Genomic DNA, 27,204 nt, shown 5'->3' with positions numbered 1-27,204 from the left:
GTTTTACCTCGTGTGGGATGATTAAGTCATGAGCGATTAGCGGGGAACTTTATATGTCTTATTAATAATTCAATAAAGACTGATGGTTAATTTTGCAGTATTGTTTCTCTTTTATATGTACACTAACTACCCGCCGTGGCTTCACACGGGTGTACATGTATTTTATTTCATATACTAGCTGTGCTCGCGACATCGTTCGAGCAGCGCACGCAACGGAAGCCCTCAACTATGAATAACTTTCCCCGTTTCTGGAACAATTTTCACTAATGCTTCTATTGATTGTAGCATTATGTTTTAATGCTTAAAGCCTTCCTCAACAAATGGACTATCCAACACAAAAATATTTTTTCAACTCGAACCAGTAGTTCCTAAGATTAGCGTGTTCAAACAAACAAACAAACTCGTCAGCTTTATAATATAATTTTAGTATAGATATAAACATTGCTTTAGAATCAATCTATTTATTTCTAAAAACCGCATTAAAGTACGTTGCGTCATTTAAAAGATCTAAGTATAAAGCAATGAACAGAGGAGGCGACTTCATGTTATTGTATGTTAAGATTATATTAACTTTTTGTTTTGATGTTTGTGTTTGACTGTCATTATAAATGGATACTGATAGTAATTTCTGTTTTGCAATGATTTATATGTTTTAAAGAATAACAGTCAATAAAACCTACTGAAACGAATTAATACTGAATTAATTATAAACATAATTAAAAAATATTTATATCAACGACTGAGAAATACTTTTTTTACCGACATTTAGAAACAAAAAAAATCAATGAACTTAAAAAATATCTATTGCTACGCCTGTATTACATACTTTTTTTGGATTGTGTTTAATTAAATTTTTAATAAATATGATATTTAATAATTGTTTAATTACAAGATTATCTTATTTGTGAACTACAAAATATTTTTATTTTCATACTGTAAAATATTTTCGTAATAAATTATATTTTTTAGCAGTAATTCTACTTTATCAATCATATCATTAGTACTATTGTGTATGTGTACATGAGGACGGATTGTGCTTAAAAATTTAATGACTGTTTAATATCTTCCGCTTTTCGCTTATAACTTAAACACTACTGTTCTGTGGATACGCTTACTATGTATTTGTGTACTTCACCAGCTTAGCTTTCCGGCTAGGCTTATTGTTTAAACGTAAATCCCATCCTAATTGTAGCAAGCAGTGCTATATGATTGCCTTGATGGTTTAGCGGTTTAGTACACCGCCTTACTTCCGGTAGTCGCAGGTTCGATTCCTCGCACGGTACAAAAAAATTGTATTCATGATGATTGTTTGTATCGGTCTGGTTGTTTACTATCTACATTATGAATGTATTTACCAAAAAAATCTAAGTATTTACATCAGTTGTCTAGTAGTTATAACACAGCTCTGCTTACTGTGGGACTGGATGGTGTTGTGTTAATTGTCCAGGTGTGTTTATTTAAAAAGTAAGTAAGTGTAATGTAGGCAATTACGATTCCTTTTTATAAAAATATGTAAGTAGATATTTGTGTGACGCTCTCATTAAAATAAGATATCACTGGTTACGGACGTGTTTCATTTATTACAGTAAGTTTATTAGTACGATGTAAATAAATAAATAAATAAATAAATTGCACAATGGACTGATGTGTAGCCGTTTTCATAAGGTTAGTCCATCGCGTTGGTAATCGACCCCAAAAACATTTCCCCTCAAAAAATAAGATAGATAGTAGATCTATTTGGAAAGTACATAAATACATATTGTCATTATGTTTTATTGGTGCTATAATTTTATTGCTACGATTTTCACCTTTATGACATCGCAAACTATTTGTATGTAGAGATACAAATAGTTTGCGATGTCATAAAGGTGAAAATCGAATGTTACATACGCAACTACACTTGTGAATTGTCGACTCGTATTTTATGATATTTTGTGGTCTAAATCAGAGGGTGGAGCGTTTTATACCCTACTTTTTTTTACTACAGCTTGGGGTTTTAGCCGATAGGAGTCCGGCAGTACCCCCTGGTGCGGGCGAGATTCCATGACGGATTTCCCGAAAAAAAATATCTGGTGTACCATTCCATTAACATCCATAAGATTACAGTACATGTTGGAATATGTTAAATGTGCAAACCCCAAGGATGTCAACTGTACGTAGATATCTATGAAAATCTTCGAAATACTACAAAATGCAAAAGTTCGAAATACAAAATTTTAGCAGTCTTTAAATTTTTTATACGAGGATTAGTGTCTTTAGCTTTAGGTTGGCAACTCTGTCTAACTGCGCTCCTCGCTTTTAGTCAACGTTGCAATGTATTCTTACCCCAAGAATGCCAACCATGCTCAAGGATCCTCGTATAAATACGATATTTTGACTTATGAAAATGTTCGAAATACGAAATGCAAATGTTCGAAATACAAAATATTATAATATTTTTTTTATTTTTTACAAGGCCAAGTGTTTTTATGTTGGTAACCCTGTCTAATCACGCTCCTCTCCTCTATTAGTCAATGTTGCAATGTATTCTAACTCCAGGGATGTACGAGAATCCTAGTACAAATGTTGCAATGTGTTTTAACTCTAGGGATGTCAACCGTACAAGGATTCGTACAAATACGAGATTTAACCTACGAAACTTGTTGGCATTACTACAAATACGAAAATACAAAATTTATTCATTTTTTTCTTTTTTTATGAGATAAGTGTTTTTATTTCGTCACCCCTGTCTAACCCCGCTCCTCTCCTTTATTAGTCAATGTTGCAATGTATTCTAAGCCAGAGATGTCAATCATACTCAAGGATAATCAATACGACATTTTGAGCTACGAAAATCTTTCGAAATACGAAAGATCGAAATTCAAAATTTTATTTTTACTTTTTAAATTTTTTTTCGATGTTAGTTTTTTTTGTTTTTAATTTTTTAAATATTTTACGAGAATAGGTGTTAGGTATTTTTATATTGGCAACCCTGTCTAACCCCGCTCCTCTCTATTAGTCAGTCAAGCCGCAGCCGCGTAGCAGGCACGTCTCTTTTATGAAACGGAATAAAACAAGTTTTATGAAATCTGTAACCTTAGAACGTGTCTTGGCCGTTTAACTACACGATTTTTTCTTGTGTTTCTTCGTTATGAAATACATATAATATCAGATATGGAATATTTGAGTAAATCTATACATTAATAAATGAAAATTCGATAAAATATAAATTTGTGTATTATATATTACTAGCTACTTGCCCCGGCATCGCCCGGGTGTACTATACATATAAACGTTTATATGTATTATACATATAAACCTTCCTCTAGAATCATCAAAATCCATTTCGTAGTTTTAAAGATTTAAGCATTCAAAAGGACGGACAGACAGCGACAGCGACTTTGTTTTATACAATGCAATGATACATCTCTCATTGAAATACAATTAGCCACGAAAACATCCGCTGTATCAAATCGTAACTGAAGTCAATATGAAGCTGAGGCAAAAAATAATGTCAATAAAATAAAAAAAATCGATAAAATATATACAAAGTAGTTTTTCCAACAGTTCGATTGAAGAATATGATCATGACTATGACATGATAATAATAATATTACTAATAGTATAAAAAAGACTATAAAAAAATATCAATTTAAAAATTAAAGAACATAAAATGAAGCCATAGCGGTGGGTTCCCAACAAAAGTATTAAACAGTATTTAAGGATATAAACTAGAGATACGAGTAACAACTCGTATTTCTAGTTTGTATCGTATTTTATACCTGATTAGGTATAATATACTATAATAACGTTATCTCGGTTTAATATTGGTGATGGTACAGACAAGTGTTTGCCTGTTAATTAATGAAGTTTCCCGCCAAAAACGAGATAATTAGTTGGATGTGGTTGAGAATTTGGTTAGTGAGATCTCTAACTATATCTACATAGTATACAGACGAACTAATTTATAGTACGGACGAGTATATGCTTGTAATTTAAGGGAGAAATATGATGTTCTAGCTGGGGTTACTTGTAAAGGATATTTTTTTTTTATAACACAGGGGACAAACGAGCATGCGGCTCACCTGATGGTAAGTGATTACCGCCGCCCATGAGCACCCGCAACACCAGGGGAATTGCAAGTACGTTGTCGGCCTTTTAAAAAGGAATAAGCTCTTTTCTTGAAGGTTTCAATATCGTATCGGTTCGGAAATACCATTGCTGGAAGGTTCCACACGGTTTCATTACGGTCATTAGCTGTTATAAATTTGACTAGTTTATAAGTTTATAAATTTGTTTGTACTTATAAACCGCTGGATCGATTATTATAAATTTTGATGTAGAAGTAAATGACATCTTGGGACAGATTTTTAAAAATAAATTTAAAAAAACTACTACTCCTCACTCAGAAAACTGTGTGCGTTATGTGTCTACACTCCAAATGCAGGGTAATGCAAGCTGTCTGTTCTGTTAGTGTCACCAGAACATTACGTTTATTTTATGTTTCAGTGTGTACTTATGTATGATATTTATTTATATATGGTAGTATGTTGTAAATGTTTACTCTGTGTTATCCAGGTCTGAGAATCGGCTACTATCTCTTTTCATATCCCTAAGTGATAAGGGCTACCCCTAACATTTTTTTTTAATATTTTGGCCAACATTTTTTATTTATATTATTTATTATGTGTCATTAGAAAATACATACAACCCTAAATTTTCACCCTTCTATCACCAACCCCTATTTTTTATAGCATTATTAACTTATATGGCAAAACAACGTTTGCCAGCTAGTCATTTATAAATTCTTTATAGAAAGAAATAAAGATTTATTCCTTGTAGAAAACAAAACAAATCTCAATGCAGAGTCTATTCCATTGTAAGACATTATTCCGGTATAAATTTCTTCAGACGTGACTGTAGCTATATTTGAGGCCTTGAAGGTTGACGCTTCAATTTTTCATAACCCTAAGTGATAAGGGTTGTCCACCCGTAACATATTTTTTTTATATTTTGGGCAAAAAAAAATATTTATATTTTTTTATTATGTGTCATTAAAAAATACATACAACCCTAAATTTTCACCCTTCTATCACCAACCCCTATTTTTTATAGCGTTATTAATTTATATGGCAAAACAACGTTTGCCAGGACAGCTAGTCGTTTATAAATTCTTCATAGAAAGAATAGAATAGAATAGAATAGACGTGACTGTAGCTATATTTGAGGACTTGAAGGTTGATGCTTCATAATATTTTATCTGAAACGCGCGATACGCGTACATATATCAATGTTCATGACAGTTCATATTTTAAAGAAGATTTCCTATGAAACGTGGCAGTACGATGCTGTATCTGTACTGAGTTTTTACATAAAATATAGCATCATTGTACTTCACAACATATAATATAGTAAAATTCAAAATTCTAAAATCATTTATTCATGTAGGACATTTTAGCCGCTTATGTACGTCAAATTTTTACATTATAATTTTAATTTTTTCCCTACCGTTCAGTTCGGTATATAGATCCAATTGAGAACTGGCAAGAAATTCAATTGAATTACTTTTTTTTTAAAAGCCAGTTTATTTACAATGTATATTTATATAGGTGTCTATGTTTAACATTAAATGAAAATCCAGTGCATGAACAACTATTGCCATGCACGTTCGTTCATTTACATCGTTACTTTGTACTTAAGATAATTTACAGAACGTCATCTAGTCCCAAGCTTATTTTATGGGTACTAGATATATTTAGATATATTTTTTGTAAATACATAATATACATAGAAAACGACCTCTCCAATACAAACAATCAGGGGGAAAGGGGATTGTTATTAATGTGGACTCATGACCCCATTACTATCAATGCCCCACATCAGGTTGACCTCCACGCGGTTCTCCCTGGACACCATCGTGATAAATTCCTGGTAAATATGTCACGATGGGCTAACTGACCTGACCTCATGCTCATCTTATCATCCTCCACGGGTGCCCCGTCAGCGTAAACCGTTAGTGCAGGCGGTTGCACCATACCATTATCATCCATAAAAAAAAATACAAACAATCATACTCATTAATATTTTTACCGTGCGAGGTAAATAAAGCTAAGTACTAAACACCTATTCCACCGAGGCCGTCAAAAATATGAAAAGAAAATCAATAAAATACATCTAACAAGTATATGTAACACTATGAAATATTTTCTTATCTGTAGCAATACTCAGCCACAGGTAAATCATACTAAATACAGACTAAAATGATTGACTATGCTCATTAAGGGATAAGGAAGAAGGTGTTGTAATCAAAATATACACATATATAATAGTTATATAGCGTCGCGGCTTGTGATAACGAGGTAGTGATTAATTAGTTTGCCCCGTTGAGTTTAGTTCGCTAAGTACCCACCTTGATCCTTTGAAGGGAGTACGCAAATATTCGCTAACCAAGTTCTGAAATAGGTCGGGTGTTTTTTGGTGCTATTCTAAAATATTTAATCCCCACTTGTTCGTGACTTAGCATGCTGGTACATTAATTGGTTCTTTGATTTTGACGGCCTCGGTGGTCGAGCGGTTTAGCACGCCGCCTTACTTCCGATCGCGGGTTCGATTCCCTGCACGGCACAAACATTTGTACTGTGATATACTACAGTTCTATAGAATCCATCAATATTAAAGGGTGTTTATATAAATATATGTTTTTTTTTAAATTCCCGTGCTTAACCGGTTAACTAAATTTAGTTCAACACAATAATAACACTCAACAAAATTTCACCAAACGTATATCCGATTTCTGTAGCTAGAGTAGATGATTACACAAATGCACACTTAGTTGCACTTGACCGGTATTTTCAGACAGCAGGTAATGAATGAGTCCGGAGTTAACTGCAGATGTCATTATTTTAATGAAAATTAAATTTAAAATGTCAATAATCGTTATTCCATTATTTTAAAAAATATTTATAATGTTCGATATTTAAATTGTTCAAATTTCTCCCGCCAATCCATTGTTTCACAAAATATTTGTAATGTTCGATATTCATAAAGTTCAGTACTTGAATTTCTCCAATACGTGTTCTATATTTAAAATAGTTAAAGAATAAAATGTTTGTATATAAATACGGTGAAAATTCATAACGTTCTATTTTTAAAAACATTGCATAAGATTTTTTTTGTTATTTGTAAAATCCTTATATTGCGTACGCTGCGGAAATTATTCACAATGGAGCAAAGTGATATACTCCACTATATAAGTATATGTTAAATCTTATAATTTTTTTTTGTTAAACTCTCGTGCACACAGATTGTGCCGCCAGTATACTAAATTTCGTTCAACATAATAACACTCAAATGTGACCAAACATATGTAGGATTTCTGTAGCTAGTGTAGATGGTTTCACAAATACAGACTTAGTTGCACTTGACCGGTATTTTCAGACACTGCAGGTAACGAGAACGGCGTTAACTGCAGATGTCATTATTTTAATGAAACCTCAGCGCTATTGGACTTAACGATGTGCTTTGTACATACTATATTTAAACTATTTTAGTAAGACTCAATGGTCTAGCGGTATTTCCGATAGTTACGGGTTCGATTCCTCGCTAGCATACGTGCTTGTCATCATGAGTATGATTGTATCAAGTAGAATGTTTTCTATATGTATTATTTATGTAATGACAAAAACATGTATATGAGTATTCATATCTGTTGTGTAGTACCCATAATACCAGCTCTGTTTACATTGGGAAAAGATGGCGCTATGTGAATTGTTCAGGCTCATTATTATTTTACTTATAAAAGCTTGTATGTATTTTAAGTTTCATAAAAAGGACATAGTTATCTCTGTCTATACAATGATTTTACGTATAGTTATCCTTGTCTTACATATTCTGATTCTTTTTTCAAATTTTAAATTAGAATTTAAAGGTCGATCAATGACACCAAGTGGTACGATGTGATATTTCCTAATTTTAGGTATATTTATCTCTGTCTTACATATTTTGATTCTGTTTTCAAATTCTAAATTACAATTGTCGAACAATGACACAAAGTGGTACGTCTTGATTTTTACTACTTTTATGTATTGTTTTTATTATGTTATTCTCTGTCTACGTATTTTGATTCTTATTTCAAATTTTAATTTGGAATTTAATGTTAGACCAATGACACAGAATGGTACGACGTTATTTTTAGTAATTTTACGTATAGTTATCTCTGCCTTACGTAGTTCGATTCTTTTTTCAAATTTCAAATTAGAATTTAATGTTCGATGAATGATACAGAGTGGTACGGCGAAATTTTTCCTAATTTTACGTATCTGTGATTTAATTTTTTTTTATTCCATTTTCAAATTCTAAATTACAATATGGTACACAGAGTGGCGTAATAGTTTTAATTATTTAACATTATCAATTCCAATAACGCAGTTGGCTTACATCCAGATGCAGCAGAGTTTCGAGATTACAAGTGCGTATGACACGGAACCCAATTTAGGGATCCGCGGAATTATTTAAATGCGCACGGAGTTTGCGGCGGCATTTTGCCAAGTGTAGAATTGTATTGTTTTGAATTATTAAACATTTGTGGGACGGGAGTGCAACTTGATGTCGCATTTGTAAAATTAAGTGCAGATTAATAATAATAACCATGTAGGACAATTCACACAGCGGTTTCCAGTTTGAAACTAAGCACAGCTTATACTACGCTCCTGGATATAAGGCGAACATTTGTACCTAACACGGTAAATGTTGAAGCAAATAAATTTATTTATCTATCTATCTTCATCTAAATAACTTGTATACGTTTCTTAAATACATACATGATATGCGTAGAAAACACCCAGACTAATACAAATAATCATACTTATGAACAAATGTTTGCATCGTGCAGACGTACCCGATTTTCTAGTCATTTAGCACACCACTTTACTTACGCTTTACGCGGGATCGAATCCTCGCACAGTGCAAATATTTGTATTCAAGAATCATACTATTTGTATCGGTCTGGGTGCTTTCTATGTTGTATATATTTATAAAATAAAAATTAGTATTGTTGCTTCGATTGGGATTAGATGGCACTGTGTAAATTTTCCATTATTGTTATCATCGTTCGAGGAATCGAATTCGCGATCATTGGAAGTAAGTGCGGCGTACTACACCGCTAGATCACCCAGAATCATATTAAAAATACCTTGCAGCTTCTTCCATACATGTAAATACTACATTTTACGATTATAAATCTATATACCGAACTGGACGGCAGGGAAAAAAAACAATTATAATGTAAAACTTGACGTTCATAAGCGGCTAAAATGTCCTACACGAATAAATGATTTTTGAATTTGAATTTGAATTTAGAATTGAATTTGAATAACTTATTCCTTTAAAAGACTAGTAGTAGAGGAAAAGAGAGGCAAACACAGAATCTCACTATTCCATTTATAATTTCAAATGTAATTCTAAAGCTCTTGACTTGTCAAGGAAACCTCGAGTTAAGTACCTACGGCTCAAGGTTAAGAACTCCTTAGCAATAATTTTTGTACACAAATCCCATCAATTATTATCTTTAAAGAAAAAAAAATCGTGCTGACGTAGTTGCGTCGCCGCGTTTTGCCTTCTTTTCACGCACCAAATTAATGGTACAGATCACGCGAGCGTTTTTTGTTCTGTGTACTTTGGTCTGAGATACGAGTTTTAAGCGTGAAGCAGAATGTACAGCCTGTTCTGATATAGGCAGCGAAATCTACCATTTTTTTTAGAAAGAAGGTAGAATAACGTACTAGCTTGCGCTAACGGTTTACGCTAGCGGGGCACCAGTGGACGATGATAAAATGAGCATGAAGTCAGGTCTGGAACTTCATAATTGACAAATAATAATTTACCACTATGGTTTCCAGGGTCTACCGCGTGGAGCTTAACATTACATGGTACATTGCTAGCAGTAGAGTTATTAGTCCACATTTGTAATATACCTCTATTACCTATATCTATTATGGACACGCCATTTCACTAAACAATCCATGAAACTAACTAACAAAACATAAATATATAAATATCAGCCTTTTAGATCTATAACGTATGTAGTATATGTAGGTATAGTATATGGTAAATATTATAATATTGTAGCAATATAAAGGTAAAAATGCAACTAAGAGAAGTTTTGAAACTAACTATAACATTCGAAATTTCGAATTGACATATGTATATTCTATCTCTTCTAACTCATTAGTAACTGCATAAGTCATTATGTGATAAATATACATATTATGCTTAGTTATTATTTTAATCAACGCGTCAACATTCAGGCACCATACCTGAAGAAGAAAAAAAAACATTTAGGCAACTTACTACCCGGGAATGTTTCGAAAATTTGAATTTCGAACACCGTACATATGTGCTGTGTTCGATTTTCAAAATAGGTATTCCATTGATTAATTCATTCATTCGAAAATCGAAAAAGCATCTGATCCATATTTTTAAAACATATTGATATTTTTTATATTAAAAATGTTATTGTGGGATTTTATCCAAGAACTGATTTTTTAAACTGTGCGTTGCTCCGCACTTAAATCTTTAAAGTATTCAATAAATATAGACATAGCCTAGTAGTGTAATGCATTTAATATATATAATTCTTATAACTCGAACCGTAACTGAAAATTGGTGTATTTTGTCATGAAAGAATTTCCTTGATCCGGCTCATACTGTGGGTACCATTCGGCGACAGTCACAGAAACATATTTTGGAATTTGCAACTGGAGTTGGCAGACAATTTTAATTGATGCATCGCTAAGTACCCGAGCGGTATTCTACGTCACGCAAACGTTATATTTTGTATTCTGACATTAAAATTAATTTTCCTATCATATCCTCCATTTGCATATTTTTTTTGGCTCTACATATACGGCGGCAAATAGTTGTATATATTTTATGAATAGTTTCTTTTATTAATGACATTTAATCGGGAGCCGGGTCCATCGTGTCCTGTTGCAGAATTTATCTTTGTAATAAAGAAATAAAATCTCTCTATGTATAAAAATATAATTATACCTATGTACATGGTACATAAATATAAATATATATTTATACATGTTCTTGATTGAAAGAAAACATATACAGGTAGAATTACAAAACGAAATATAATCTATATATTACATAAAATATATAATTTAATTTTACCAGTTTATATTGAAATCCTTTCATTTGACGAATGAACTATCCGTTTTAAAATCACTACATTTAAATAATTGTCGCACACAAAAATAATTCAGCAATCATTTGAGCCTGAAATTCTCTCATTACAGGAGAGATTATCTCGTTTTAAAATACTTTAGGTATTTTATAGGAATATTATTGTTTGAAATCGCATATAGCCAAATATAATGTTTAAAAATAAAATTATAAAATTCAAATATGGAAAGTCACGCATTGGAACAATGATATTTTATTTTTCATTTTAGAATTTTTTCACTTCCGGTCACTATTAAATTCAGTGTACAATCAATTCTATCCATTTTTTATTTTATAATTATCTTATCTTATTAATATTATAAATGCGAAAGTTTATTTCTTCTCTCATCTTCTTTCACGCAAAAAGTACTGAACGGATTTTGATGAAATTTTACAGTAATATCGCTTATACATCAGAATTAAACATAGTGTAAAAATAATAAAGCGGGCGAAGCCGGGCGTACAGCTAGTAATAACATATTCCTACATTAAACAATTGTAATTAATCATCAAAATTAACGCTCACGATTTGTTTTTTTAATTAACTGGAAAAACAAGGTAACGGTGCAGACAATAATAGCGGAGAACGAATTCCAGATCGACATCTAGTCCTAAAGAAAGCAGAGCTTGAAGATTGCAGCATAAATACACAATATATAATACATAGAAAACATCCAGACCTATACAAACATTTTTTTTTTGTATATAATAATGAAATGTTGCACCCGACTGCGCTAACGGATTACGCTGGCGGGGCACCAGTGGAGGATGATAAGATGAGCATGAGGTCAGGTCAGTCAGCCCATCGTAACAAACTCACTAAGAATTTATCACGATGGTTTCCAGAGGGAACCGCGTGGAGGTCAACCTAACATGGTACATTGCTAGCAATGGGGTAATTACTCCACATTTATACAAACAATTATATTCATGTATATGAATGGTTGCATCCTGCGAGGAATCGAAGCCACTGCCATCGGAAGCAAAGTGGTGTACTAAACCGGTAGAAGCAAATAAAATGTATGAAAGAAGAGGCTACCGTACTGTGTCCGCGTGTAGAATAATTATGCTCTTTGTACCCACAAACATTGCAAAATAGAAAACAAAGTACAAAGAATATCCGCATAATTACTCTCAGGATTCACTCTAAAGCAAAGAAGAAGGGAACTGACATCGTGCACTCATAAAAACATGGACATTATTACTACATCTATTTATATATAACTACCTGATCAGCGCGACTTCGTCTGCATCACACTTATCACTATATATCGCGCATGTCACATAATATCTTTTTAAATTATAGTCTACTAGCTACTCGCCCCGGCTTCTCCCGGGTGTACATGTATTATACATACAAACCTTCCTCTTGAATCACTCTATGTATTAAAAAAACCGCTTCAAAATCCGTTGCGTAGTTTTAAAGATTTAAGCATAGGGACGGTCAGACAGCGCCGGCGACTTTGTTTTATACTATGTAATGATAATCAAAGATTGTTGTCTGTTGACATGTAGGAGTATATGTAACTATTTTATAATGTTTTTTAAATATTAATATACAAAAAATGTTTTAAAACCAACCTCCACTCAAACAATCCACTAAAAAGACTAAATACAGTAATATATTATTTAATATCGCAAAACATGGTAAAGCTTTCCTCTGTTATGAATTTCTGACACGAGCTGAGGCCAGCCCAGAAGTGTACACACGCCAACAGTAACTTATCTGTATTTAAAAAAAACTATTTACATTATATGCAGTTTATTATAGTCTTAATATATATAACTTAAAAGTGACTGACTGACATAGTGATCTATCAACACACAGCCCAAACCACTGGACGGATCGGGCTGAAATTTGGCATGCAGGTAGATGTTATAACGCTAATCCATGCCGCTTCGCATCCGCACTCGCATTAGCATCCGCTAAGAAAGGGTTTTGATTAATTCTACCCCCAAGGGGATGAAATAGGGGATGAAAGTTTTTACGAAACTTTGTCAATTTTAAACCGATCGGGCTGAGACTTTGCATGCATAAAGCTACTATGACGTAGGCATCCCCTACGCATAGGATTTTGATAAATTCCACCGCTAAAGGGATAAATTGACGCGAGCGAAGCCGCGGGCAAAATCTAGTTGAGTTATATATATATATATATATATATATATATATATATATATATATATATTTTATTGCGTAATTATTTAATTTGAATAATTTGTATTCAAGAGAGAGACAGAGAGCAATACACAAGTTTTTTGTTCATTCTTCTTGTGATGAGTCTGTGTTAAAATATAAAAAATATGACTATTTAAAAGTGCTTGTATTGAGTTTATTTGAATAAAGATTATTTCTATTTCTACTATAACATGGACGTGACGGCCTGGCGTGGTCTAGCGGTTTAGCATACCGTGTTACCTTCTATGGTCACGGGTACGATTCCTCACAGGGTACAAACATTCAAAGTCATGGGTATGGTAGTTTGTTTTGGTCTAGGTATTTTATATATATAAAAAATAAATATTTTAGTACCCATAGTAAATACAAGGTCAGCAGAGTATGGAACTAACTGCTAATGACGGAAAAACAGGCGGCAATAAATTTCCTCAGTCTATGGCGCTATCAAACCATAAACTAATCACCATAGACAAGAAAAGTAGAAACGTGCGTGCCGTTTCACGTATGATAAACAGTTTTTCGTCTATTTTTCATGAGCCGGTCTTGCAAAGTGTCACCCGCGGTACCGGGCCGTACCGTCTATTACCCGATTGTACAATTTAACTGACGTTCCTTTAGTACGTCTACGCACGCGACGACAAAACTCAACTACACGCGCACTCGCATTTTCCTTATAACAACAATCGTAAGGCACATTTTTGAGCGGCACGACGGTATCGGGATATTTGACCCGCGGATATTATTGGCGTTTTTTTCCTGTTAAGAATTATGACATTACGGGATTGGACACGTAAAATGTTTTGACGTAAGGCCATGTGACTTTGTTGTAGCGGCGAATTACACGACGAGTTATAGAACGCGACGTGATCGCTGTTTGTTTATGATTGAGAATATTTATCACCACTAACAACGCGAAATGTCGGGCACCATAGAGCAACAATAATTCCAGATGGAACATTAAACATCTGCCAAAGATTTTTTTTTTTTTTTATTGAATAAATAAGTAGTTATTTTGAGGAAGTCCATATCACTAATTAATGGAAAACAAAGTTAACAAAGAAAACAAAATTATATATATGTAAATACATATATATAATTTTGTTTTCAAAATTGAAGAAAATAGCTGAATGAATCGTACTGAAACTTAATTATATCGTGAGGATTGAAAATGGATATATTAGTAAAAAATCAGGTTTTAGAATTAGTTCTTGATTTATCGTTATTATACAGTAAATCTGTTTTATAACACATGTATTGATAAAACAATGTATTCTCTCAAATATTCACAATAGGCCTAAACTTCTAAATAACGACCGTCCGGAGCCATGCTAAAAGACCGAAAACCCCAAATATTTACCAATAAATGGGTCGAGGTTAGATAATAAATGGCATAAGTTGGTAAACCAAGCTTTGTTCAACAGCAAGCCTTTGTTCCTGTTCAGACGACCCTATGTGTAACGAGTTAAGGTCCAAAATTCACTTATGAATAATCGTATTAATTTGATGTCGTTATTAATATTGAGGCTTTGTATAAATATTTATTGATTACAAATTAGAGCCGCGGTTAATAGATATTACTTGGAGGTTCTGTCTATGGTATTGTTTACCCATGTAGATATTTAATAATGAATAAATAAACATTATAATAATTAAAATAACTATTTCCAAGAAACTGAGGCAGTATAGGTATTATGTTTCAATTAAACAATTGATTTAAAAAGTAAAATTAAGGCGAAGAGCGTGACTTATGCTGCCAAAATAAATTCAATAATAATTTGGACTTATGAAACATAAGTCCAAATTATGTTTGAATTTATTTTCGTCTATTATATACAAATAAAAGTTATTTTTCATTAAATCTATATATTAGTTTTATATTAACTAAAACAGTATTTTGTATACAAAATAAAGTACTGGCAGGTTATATACATATAATATTTTTTTATAATTCTTTATTCAAAATTTTTGGGCGGGAATATTAGAATAAAGTTATTCCATATTGATTTAAATGTACATACAAGTAATTTTATACCAACTAATATAATACCTATTTCATATACAAAATAAAGTACTGGCTGATTATCTCACTTCATAATATTATAAACGAAGGAGGTTTGTTACTCTTTCACGCAAAAACTACTGAACGGGTTTTGACGAAACTTTACAGTGATATAGCTTATACATCAGAATAGCACATAGGCTATTAATTTCATGCTGAAACCGCGGGGACAGCTTAACTAGCTATCATAATTATCCTTTTATTTTTATACCCATTCCATACCATACCTCTGAACGTCACCTTTCTTATATTTCAACTAAATAAAAGATAAGTATGTGTTTCATACCAGTGAAACCGCGGGTATAGCAACTTAATTATAGTTATTCTTTTATTTTCATGGCTATTTTGAACGTCACCCTTCTGAACGTCACCCTTCTGGCGGAAAGCTAGTAGCTTTCCGCCCGCGGCTTCGCCTGCGTGGACTATAGGTTATACTGCTCAGTAGTAGGATGTTATATAGCTTAAACCTTTATCTTATGTCACTCTAATCTGTCTATTAAAAAAAAATCAAAAGTCGTGTAGTTTTTCAAGATCAAAACATGCATAGGTACAGACAGACAACGGGAAGCGAAATTCTTTTATACTATATCATTATTACATAGTATAAAATAAAGTCGCTGTCGCTGTCTGTCCATCCCTATATATGCTTAAATCGTTAAAATACGCATTGGATTTTGAAGCGGTTTCTTTAATAGATAGAGTGATTCTAGTGGAAGGTTCATATGTATAATACATGTACACCCGTGCGAAGCGGGGGCAAGTAGCTAGTGTCAACTAAATAAAATAAGTATATATTACGTCACAAGCACAGCTACTTAACTATAGTTATTATTTTATTTTTATACCGATTCTAAACGTCACCCTTCTTATAATTCAACTAAATAAAAGATAAGTATGTGTCGTCTGTTTATACACAGACGTCTCTGAAACTATATACATATAATGTTTACTTAGCTATGCACATACACGTTGAGATGAATATGTAAACAAGACGATTACGGGGGCGTAATACAATCTGTGTTTGACAATCCACTCGCAAACGTGTGACACACGTATTTACTTCAGTGACCTATTTTAGTAGAGTTCTTAAAAGCCTCTTCCGTTTTTCTGTGTGTTTGTTACGGGATATCTCCGAAATTACTGCAAAGATTTATTTAAAATAGTTTTTTTAGGATAGTACACACAGCGCCATCTAGTCCCAAATTGATCTACAGCTTGTGTTATGGGTAATAGATATCTGATACAAATACATAGTTTATTTTTCGTAAATACATAAATAATATATATAGAAAACACCCAGATCGATACAAACAATCATACTCATGAATACAAATGTTTGTGCCATGCGAGGAATCGAACCCGCGACCATCGGAATTAAAGCGATGTGTGGTATAGCTAGATTACAAAAACCATCTATATTGTTACATAGTATAAAATGAAGTTATTGTCTCTATTTGTTCGTTTAGATCTTTTAAAATCAGATTTTAGCAACAGATAGAGTGATTCAAGAAGATGGTTTATATGTATAATACATGTAAACCCATGCAAAAGTGTAGACATCATGTCGAATGATTCCTCAGAACACAATCCGTTGTATATTCGGTGGAACTTCTAGAAAAGAAGGAGAGGTCCTATCGTCATAGATAGAATAATCAGAGTTCTACAGTATTTATAAATGCACAGTAATATTTTACGTATTGCTTTGTACATACCGATACTTCTGTTACAAATAGGCCTTCGTAGCGTAATAGATAGAATAAGCAGAGTTATATTTCAAATAGGCCATTTTTAATTAGTAATGTAATCGAAAACAATGCCATTCCGTTTCGTGCAATACTTTTGGGTATGCACAGTAATGTTTTACGTATTGCTTTGTACGTACCGAAACTTTTATTTCAAATAGGCTTTCCTAGCGTAATAGATAGAATAAGCAGAGTTCTATTTCAAATAGGCCACTTTTCATTAGTAATGTAATCGAGAACAATGCAATTCCGTTTAGTGCACGTACGTAACGTAACGTAACGTTACGTACGTAACTTTTATACGTACGTACCGATACTTCTATTTCAAATAGGCCACTTTTCATTAGTAATGTAATCGAGAACAATGCAATTCCGTTTAGTGCACGTACGTAACGTAACGTAACGTTACGTACGTAACTTTTATACGTACGTACCGATACTTCTATTTCAAATAGGCTTTCCTAGCGTAATAGATAGAATAAGCAGAGTTCTATTAAATTATATTCACCGCTGTCTATCGACTGGATATCTCCATCACAACACACATAGAGTTTCTAGCGTAGCGCAGCAGACAATTATATTCCTAATAGGCTTTTCTAGCGTAATAGATAGAATAAGAAGAGTTCTATTTCAAATAGGCCACTTTTCATTAGTAATGTAATCGAGAACAATGCGATCCGTTTAGTGCAATACTTTTGGGAATGCACAGTAATGTTTTACGTATTGCCTTGTACGGATCGATACAATTTCTCGGTCGAGCGCCTCGCTCTAAAGACAGTGCAATTCCACTCTGAATCCCGGGGATTCCGATCGTATTGTCGAGACAACTGTAACCGGAAACTGTATAGAAATGCGATGTTTTGATTTTAATTTATATTCCGCGATTTGGTTAGTCAATAGAAATTAGATTTATTTCAATTCTTTATTTTATGGACATTTTTGCTCGCTTTTCTTGTACTAAAAGTTAATAAGAAATTAGTTGTTTTGTTCGATTAGTTAAAGATTTCTTAATATTTTTTCTTATATTAAAATAATTTTTAGAACGATTGTCATTATGTAGTTCGTCAGGTTATCAGTCAGTATTTAAAAAAGTGAACGTTTCATTCTAAATTGATCACGTGCCCGCAGTATGTTTCTGAAGGTTTTAGAATTGTTTTAAATTTTCCACTTCACTTCTTGTAAGTTCAAAGAGATATATAAATTATCTTTTGCATAATTTTTCATTCACAAACTGTTCTGTACTGACGTAGAATAATAGAATACGTTATACGAAAGAGGAAGCTGATAGTAGAGATATAAAATTAATACATATATTTTACGAGTTCCGTACAAATATCCTTTACTTTATAGAAAAATTGTGGTATATAATAATCCTAACCCAAAATAATTCACCATCACCATCACTGCACTATCTAATTCCAAGGTAAATGGAGCTATGTTGTGTACTTATATACATTTTTTTGTAAATGCATAATATATTACAAGAACAAAATACCCATACCAATACAAATACAAACACCCAGGAATATATAAATGTTTTAATCGTGAGAGGAATCGAACCCGAGACCATCGAAGATAAAGTAGTGTGCTTAACCGCTAGACCACCGAGACTGTTCTTGTTGACATATATGATAAGATGCTAACATTTAATAGAGAAAGATATTGCAACAAAGAAATATTTTAATGGAATATTGGTGTCTGGAAATCTCTACAGAATTAGAAATTCTAGATACGAGAATGTACACAATTTGCAAAATATTATTTCCATCATTTATCAGAATCATCATCATCTGCTTCTTCCTTATCCCATTTATTTGGAATTAACGTAATATATTTTTACTTCCATTCATCCCTGTTCGCAGTCATCTCGTTATTTACTCCCTTTCTTACCAAATCATCTTTCACACAGTCCATCCATCAGAATATTATAGCGTATTTTTAACTAGATATTCTAAATTGGACTCTTGCCCTTCGTAAATAATAATCACTACCGTAGACTGTACACCATTCTATTATAGAGAGCGTGAAATTTTTTCACACAAAATCGAATCGTAAATTTTTAGTTTTTTCCCCCACTTTGTTGCCATTGGACAATTTCCAAGTTCGTATGAATTGTAGATGTCAAAAATCGGAACAGGCCATTCAGTTATGTCGTAGTTTGAGACTGCAATTTAATAAAAACGATCGAAAACTAACAGCCCGGCAATTCCTTTTATCATATGTAGCGGATTGATGAACTAGCTTGCTATGGCCATGTAATGTGTTGGAATGAAGATAATATTTTATATAAAGTGTTACATATAAATGATAGTTATAACGGCAGAGGAATGTCGAAAACAATATAGATAGGCCGTGTGAAAGATGAAGATGACGAGACGACTGTGAACAGGGATGAATGGAAAAGGAAAATATACTACACCCCAAATAAATGGAATAAGCAAGAGGCAGAGGAGAAGGATGATGATGATGATGATGGTGATGGTGACGATGATGATGATGGCTATGGTGGTGGTGATGGTGATGATAATTATGATGATGATAATTATAGAGAACTGTGTGCTTACGTTAACGAAGACATTGCTTTGGATTTAGTTTATATAATTGAAATGACAATATAAATATACAGCATCATAGACATAAGGTTATCGTATGACGTCGGGGTATATCTTATGCATTGCCATCCTTGAAGACATTTTTTTTATTTATGAGGTTTGCGACCTGCGACCTGCACAGATCTATTGTGCTCGCTCTTTTTTTAGACTGCCCAGGCCCGTCAGAGATAAAAATTAGAATTCTTTAAGACTAAACTGTCTCCATACTCTGTAATTGGACTGCGATATAATATAATTTAAATTCCCCATTACACACCATCTGTTCCATATTACAATCGAAAATCTAACCGCTAACTTTGAAGTGGTATTGTCAAAGTGTCTTTAAACCATAGTTTCGTTGTACAAGTCCCAACTGCCAGTTTTCAGATGTTGGAACTAGGCAATAGTTTCAACTTAGTTTCATCAATTCCTCTCATACTTTGCCTGGTTGTATGCAGAGTTTTGTAATTTGGTATACTAGTTTGATTCCTGCTGTAAAATATAGTGCACTAATGCAAGATTTGAATTATCCATTATCATATAAAATTTTATTAATAAGTATAATTAGGGTCGTATAGTTGAAATCAAATGATGACACACTATTAATTTATGTAATTTTTTAGGTAATTTATGATTGTTTGTTTGATGATATTTTCTATGTATCTTATGTATGTATTTACAAACAAAATGTATCTAAGTATCTGTCAGTTGACTCGTATTCACAACATTAGCTCTGATTAGCTTGGAACTAGATGGCGCTGTGTGTGTGTGTATTATACTATAAATAAGTGACTTCAATTGATAAAATAAACATAGAGCTTATTAGGAATAATGTGAATAAACCGGCTTTTAAAAAAAGAAATTCCATTGAGTTTCCTGTCAGTTCTTCTCAATTTAATCTGTACACTGAACTGGACGGTAGGGAATTGAATATAAATCTAAAAAATTTGACGTTCATAAGCGGCTAAAATGTTCTACGTGGAATAAATGAGTTTTGATTTCATTTATAACTAGATGTATATACTATAGATAGCGTTGTTTGATGTATGTAGATTTTTGTTATAAATATATATATAAATACATATTTTGTCCGAGAACATACAATATTACATAGTTCCAAAAACTTAAAGATATAATAATACAGTCTTACTTTTTAATACAAATGTTATGAGGAGATGTTCAAAAGAATGGTTCCCTTGAGTATCGAAACCACTACATTCGTCTTAATACTTTACATTATTCAACAGCATAGCTAATAAATAACTATATAGGCCCATATAGTAGCTACTCTTAAACCTCATATCGCATTTATAATTCAAATATCAGATATTCAACTGGTACGATCGCGTATTAATACCGGCTATGAATTTTCATATTTTATCATCTTAAAAATATATCGGGAGAATCTAATTTACTTACATGATGCAGTGTAGACGTGAGCGCTATGAAAATTTAAATAGCAGTAGATGCAGTGGAACGTATCTGCATAGTAAAGAGGCTGCGTCACACACAAAGGAGACAAAGGATTTGAATATTGTGATGAATGATGCAACGGTCACCGCCCACCGTCAAAGCAGACGACAGTAACTTTAAACGCCTATAAGATGGCACCCGAAAAATTTTGGTCTTCACAAATCTTCTATATACTACAGGGTGGCCAGAAGTCACTTTACATTTTGAAAATTAAATAACTTTTTTTCTATTAATATATTTCTTTGTCTCTTTTCAGAATTAAAAAATATAATCCCTGGAATTTTTTTCATGGATAAGTTTACAACAGAACAACGAGTGAAGATTTCAACAGCGTTTGTTGGAAACGCTTCACTAAGTTCCTTATTGCAGGCCTACTAGGGGGATGTCGAACATTAAAATGGCGCATATACGATCTTTGCGTTGCCACAATTGACCATCCATTTTCAAAGTAAAATTCAATTATCTTCACTATATCTTTTTCCTTTATTTTCTATAAAGGAAAAAGATAATTGTATATAAGGTAGCTAATATCAAATTTGCAAAAAATTGATCTCTAAATGGTTACAAAACCTCACATATGAAGAAACAGAAAAATTAATTCACCCCATAACATAACCTACCGAAAACCAACCAAATTGTTAAAATTGTAAATTAGATACTATGTCTAGAGGTAATTTATCAATACTAAAGATAAGTCTTTAGTATTGATAATATTGATTTTAGTAGCGTAGGGCCATACCCAAGCATACAAGTGTTCTTTCTCTGTTGGATACTTTTACATTATTAACGTAGCACTAGATTTAATTGTTCTTTCTTTACATAATATTCTCTGTATCATTAAATGTAGTAGCCATATCCTTCATCTAATGTACCTACATATAAATTTTAGCATGTAAGATCTAGTGGGGGGACCTGGTGACCCGTGATACAGGTTCTTCGGATACCTAGTACAGGCACCAGTTCTCCACAAATCTGTATTTTTGCATAGAATTTTACATGCCTCAAAGGCTCTGCAGCACTCCATAATATATATGATTTTGTGGAGAAAATAAATATATTATTATTATTATTAATTAGTTACTAAAGAGAGACTACGAAATCTTTGCTTGTAGCAGAAAATTTTGGAAGCTGAATTTCTCATTGAATGCTGAATGCTCAAAGCTGAATGGATATATAGAATACAGAGGCATGATATCCCAATCCTCAAGATCGGCATGTCTTTCAAACATGTCATTCAGAACATGTTTTCTAAAGCAAGGTGAAACCAACTTAGAAGGCTTGGCACAAAGTCCATTTTGGCCAAATATGGGTATCGTCAAAATATCTTTGATGGTCTCGGTGGTCTAGCGGTCAAGCACACCGCTTTATTTCCGATGCTTTCGGGTTCCATTCCTAGCACGGTACAAACATTTGTATTAATGATTATGATTGTTTGTATTAGTCTGTAAGCGTTTATTTCGATTGACATTTGATTTTCTTGCCAGTTCGTTCTTAACTGCATCTATATACTGAACTGGACGGTAGGGAAAAAAATATACTATAAAAAAAATTTACGTTCATAAGCGGCTAAAATGTTCTACACGAATAAATTATTTTTGAATTTGAATTTAATATTATCTATGTATTTACAAAAAATGTATTTTGTTTTTATCTGTACAATGTATTTCTATCAGTTGTCTAGTACCCATAACACAAGCTCTCCTTAGCTTGGGATTAGATGGCACTGTGAATTATCTGTTTGAGTCAGTATTTTCATTAATTGAATGAAAGGAGATAAACTCATGGTCCTTAATGCGCAGTACAAAAGCAAAACAAATAAGGACGACGTTAAAATAGTTCACTTTCTTTTTTCTCCATATCAAAGGTTGAAGATGCCTTTGTGATGTTCCTTTGGTGTGCACATCATCCAAATCTTTGATCGCCAGCCATCCGGCAACACGCTCTGTAAAAGGATAATATCATATTATTTTCGTTTCTTGCGAAGCTATTATAGTTGTCTTAAAAGGTCGACCGTAAGCCATTGATGTTTAAATAAAATTTTGTATTGCGCCTCATTAAATTAAACTTTGTGAAAATAATATCTGCTTGGATTAATTTTATGGCTGAATTGATAATAATGTTATAATCAAGTTTAAGTTTAAGAATAGATACGCAGCCTTGAGTTTGTAGGTATAACATTTGCTCACCACTTTGTTCTTTATTCGTTGCAGGTATGCTGAATTTGTAATAGACCGCGAGCCAGAAACAGGTAATTGTGACTAATCTATTAAAAAGTAGACGAACCTGTCAAAATAAATTTCCTAAATAAGAACGTTTATGAACTTAAAGTTATAGAGCATATTGTTTATTTAAAAAATAATGTTTGCGAGGTAACAGGTCTTCAATCCACCCTTAGAACCGCAACTGACTTTCACTATGCTTCGTAAAACAACTATCTTAATAGTTTTAGAAGTTTTCAGTTGAGATGAAATGATTGATGAAATTAGACTCTGGCTCGTGGACTATAACCAACGCTTTTGCATTTATAATGGGCGTGTTAAATTTTGTGATTACCTCGATATCTACATGTGACAATATTCTGACTATCCAAATTGGGAATTCTTTTTTTATGTAACTTGAGTGATAAACAAACTGACGGTCTATCAATAGACTATAATCATCTCTTATCCCAATTATTACCAATATCAATTAAAGTTCTCAATATTTATACTAGATGGCGCTAGGTGAAATGTACAACGCGCTATAGTTTCGTTTTCTTTGATTATGACCACTGTACGGAATTTTGTAATTATCGAGTTTGATCTTACACCTGGGGGCGTATTATGAACTCTTTAAAATCCAGTCAGTTTCCAGGCAGTTCAGTTTACGGCCTTAAACTGAATTGTTCTTTTTCGTATTATGAGGGTCCAAATTCAAACCGTATTCTGCCTGGATAGTTTGTCTCTGGCTGGTTAGTGGATTTTCTCGCGCTGCGTTCGGATACGCATACATTCGTTGCAACGTTAAGTTGAGTTTTTGTGTGTCACTTTTTGGACAAAATATTAATTAAATAAATGTAAATTAAATATAGAAAACAGTAATTAAGATACAATGGTAGAATTTGTGTAATATACAAAAATATTCCAGACAGTTTTATTGTCTTTTTTAATAATTCAGATTTATTTGTAAAAATATTTTCATTGTAATATCCAAACGAACTTTGTGCATCTACTTAAAATTCCGCGCAAAGTACTTAATTCTGATTTTAATGTACAATTTGAAACTTAGCCTTTCCATGACTTTATACGCAAGTTAAATTTAATAATTCAATTATTGTGAAAAATATACCTAATGTAACGTAAGTATTCCTAACATTTTCTTAGTGATGTTTTTTAAAATGATGCAAATATTTAACTGTTTATATTTGTATATTTATCTAACTAAATTGTAGATCACGGACTGAAACCCCTCGCCAACGTCGTGTATCGTACCGGTAATTTAAAATTATATGGGATTTTTAAAATCCCATAGGGAAATGGCAAGTGGCTTTAATAAGTCCGCCCAAGAATACCATACCAATCGCTTGTGTGAGGACGTCGCTCAACAATTAAACTCCTTAGGAAAAGGGGGTTTTAAAGACTGGAAAGGATTGTCAAGTTTAAGTGTTATAAGGTAACCATCTGAATTTTAATTTATTTCATTTAATAGGAATCTCAGTAAAATCTGAAATACATGTATCTATGCAAATAAATTGAAGTATCTGTTTGTAATTTTGAAGTTCACCAGTTACAACAGCTTTTCAGTAAATGCATACATATATAAGGTAAGATAAATGACATTAAAAAAATAAAAATATTTGTCTGTCCGTTTGTTTGTTCTTGCTAATCTTTGAAACAGCTGGACCAAATTTGAGGGATACTTTCACTGTCATATGTAATGAGTTGTGTAAAGGAGTAACAAGTTGCTTTTATTTGAGATATTTTATTTATTTTAACAAAAACTAGGTATGCCATATGGACAAAGTCATAGGTAATAACTAGTATATAATAAAATTATCATATCCCTTTAATTATAACTACCAATAAAAGACATAAATAATGTACCTATATCATTTATTATAAAAACAAATAATTAAAACATTGACCTATTAACAATATTATTATTTATAAATGTTTCAATTTCTTAGTTCCACAACTAAACAACATGGGTTTGTCTAGCAGCTAGACCTTCATTTAGTTCTCTATAAGAACTCAAAGTACATGTAGGCATCTAAATCTAGAAGCCCAATTGTGCTCTCAATGATATTCCATGTTCTTACAGTGTAATATGCTTCTTGTGGTCCTGGTATAGCATTTGAGATGGGAGTATACTTCTCTAAAGCATATCCTGGATCTCCTAAAAAAAAACAACATATTATATACTATAATATTAATATTTATTTACAAAAAGTATTATTTCATTAAAACACAGCACAATAACTGTTGGTGCTGATAAATAACTATGTTTCTAAATTACTGAAGTTTAGAGCTTAGATGTAATGATGTTTGTAGTTTCATAATAAAATTTTGTGCTTACCAAGTAATCATAAGGATTTATTCCAGCTTAAGTCCTCTAGATGTTGCTTAATGCCTCTGGTTTGCCCAAATGTCATGAGTAGCTCCAGTTCCAGTTGGCATCCACACTTATATAATCTCCATGTCAGCATTACTAACCTAAATTTTTTTTCCAGATTAATTACATAGATGAAGATTATTTGAAACATAAGAGAATAACTAATGGATAAATATTATTTGAAACATATGAGATTAATTACATGGATACAGATTATTTGAAACATATGTCTAAGTGTTATGGTCATTTAATATTTAAGTAAACAATTTATTGTTAGTATATAAGTAGCTTTAGAGATGTATAATCATTAACATATTTTGCATGTCTAAAATATTGTTTATTGTTAATTTATATAATTATATGTCTTTTAATTTATATTTCACTTACCAATTATATATTTAATGAATGGTATTGTTTTCTACAGTAATATCTCTTCTTAATTTACAATGGGGTGGCATGTGTACAGTCAAATACAGCCCAATACACCCAGCATTCCAAATTCCAATTATAAAACCTAAAATATAATTAATTTAATTTAATTAATTGTCCTCGGAGGAAAGTGCCGGAGAGACTGCACATCATCAGACTGTTGCATACTTGTATACTTGCTTTCTAGGCTTTACTTGTATGCATACATTTTACCATATATATTATCACTATATCATATGGTATGGTACATGGTACTCATAGATGTATTTGCAACAATAACAGTTGCTAGTAGAAATAGATACCTTTGAATATTTATTATCTATCCTTTACTCAGATGTCCTTGGAATTTTACATATGTATTTACTTTTGGATGTTGGGTAAATGCAATAAATCGGTTATTTGCCATTGGCTGTGCTAAAGAATGAACAGCAATATCACTAATAGGCCGTTGATAAATATGCCTGTAGCATAAATAATAATCCTACTAAAACCTGACATAGTCAGCTAGTGATTTAGTGAAATAATTACAATACATTATACCTTAGTTTCCACTGGTAGGTGTGTAAATTTCGATGATACCGGCATATGAGTTCGCACGCATATTACGCACCAAATCTTTATTTAGATTATAACGTTTTCTAAATTGTTCATTGTCTATATCAATTGGATTGGATTGGTCGCGTAATCGCCGTCTTTTCACTTTCCTTACTTCTTTTTCGTAGGGTGCACACATTTCCAAAAACTCCAATACTTCGAGTTCATCACACATAATTAAAATTAAAACGAAACAAAAACAATCGAAATAACTGCACAAACATGTTATAAACATAATAAAAACTGACATAGAAATAGAAATAATAAACAAATTACAATTATGAAGCTATAAATTAGAAAACAATTCTATAAAAGCTAATATGAAGCCACCGTAAACTG

At 32.4% G+C, this 27,204-nt stretch overlaps 1 protein-coding gene and 2 long non-coding RNA genes across 3 annotated transcripts in view; 2 read left to right on the top strand and 1 right to left on the bottom strand.

Annotated features, from left to right (window-relative positions):
- LOC131854055 (protein O-mannosyl-transferase TMTC1-like) overlaps positions 1-27,204 on the top strand; it is a 125,610-nt gene that overhangs the window by 42,117 nt on the left and 56,289 nt on the right. The gene's annotated exons all lie outside the window — the stretch shown is intronic.
- On the top strand, positions 24,425-26,161 carry LOC131854058 (uncharacterized). Its single transcript, XR_009358017.1, has 3 exons — positions 24,425-24,589; positions 24,683-24,903; positions 25,961-26,161. It is a non-coding gene; the product is annotated as an uncharacterized LOC131854058 (long non-coding RNA).
- Positions 25,327-25,912, bottom strand: LOC131854056 (uncharacterized). Its single transcript, XR_009358016.1, has 2 exons — positions 25,807-25,912; positions 25,327-25,626 (listed from the first exon to the last, which is right to left on the bottom strand). It is a non-coding gene; the product is annotated as an uncharacterized LOC131854056 (long non-coding RNA).

Source organism: Achroia grisella, unplaced genomic scaffold (assembly GCF_030625045.1).
Source record: "Achroia grisella isolate CSIRO2021 unplaced genomic scaffold, CSIRO_AGI_Agris_v1 utg947, whole genome shotgun sequence".
Lineage (NCBI taxonomy): Eukaryota > Metazoa > Arthropoda > Insecta > Lepidoptera > Pyralidae > Achroia > Achroia grisella.
This window is presented reverse-complemented; position numbering and strand designations above follow the sequence as displayed.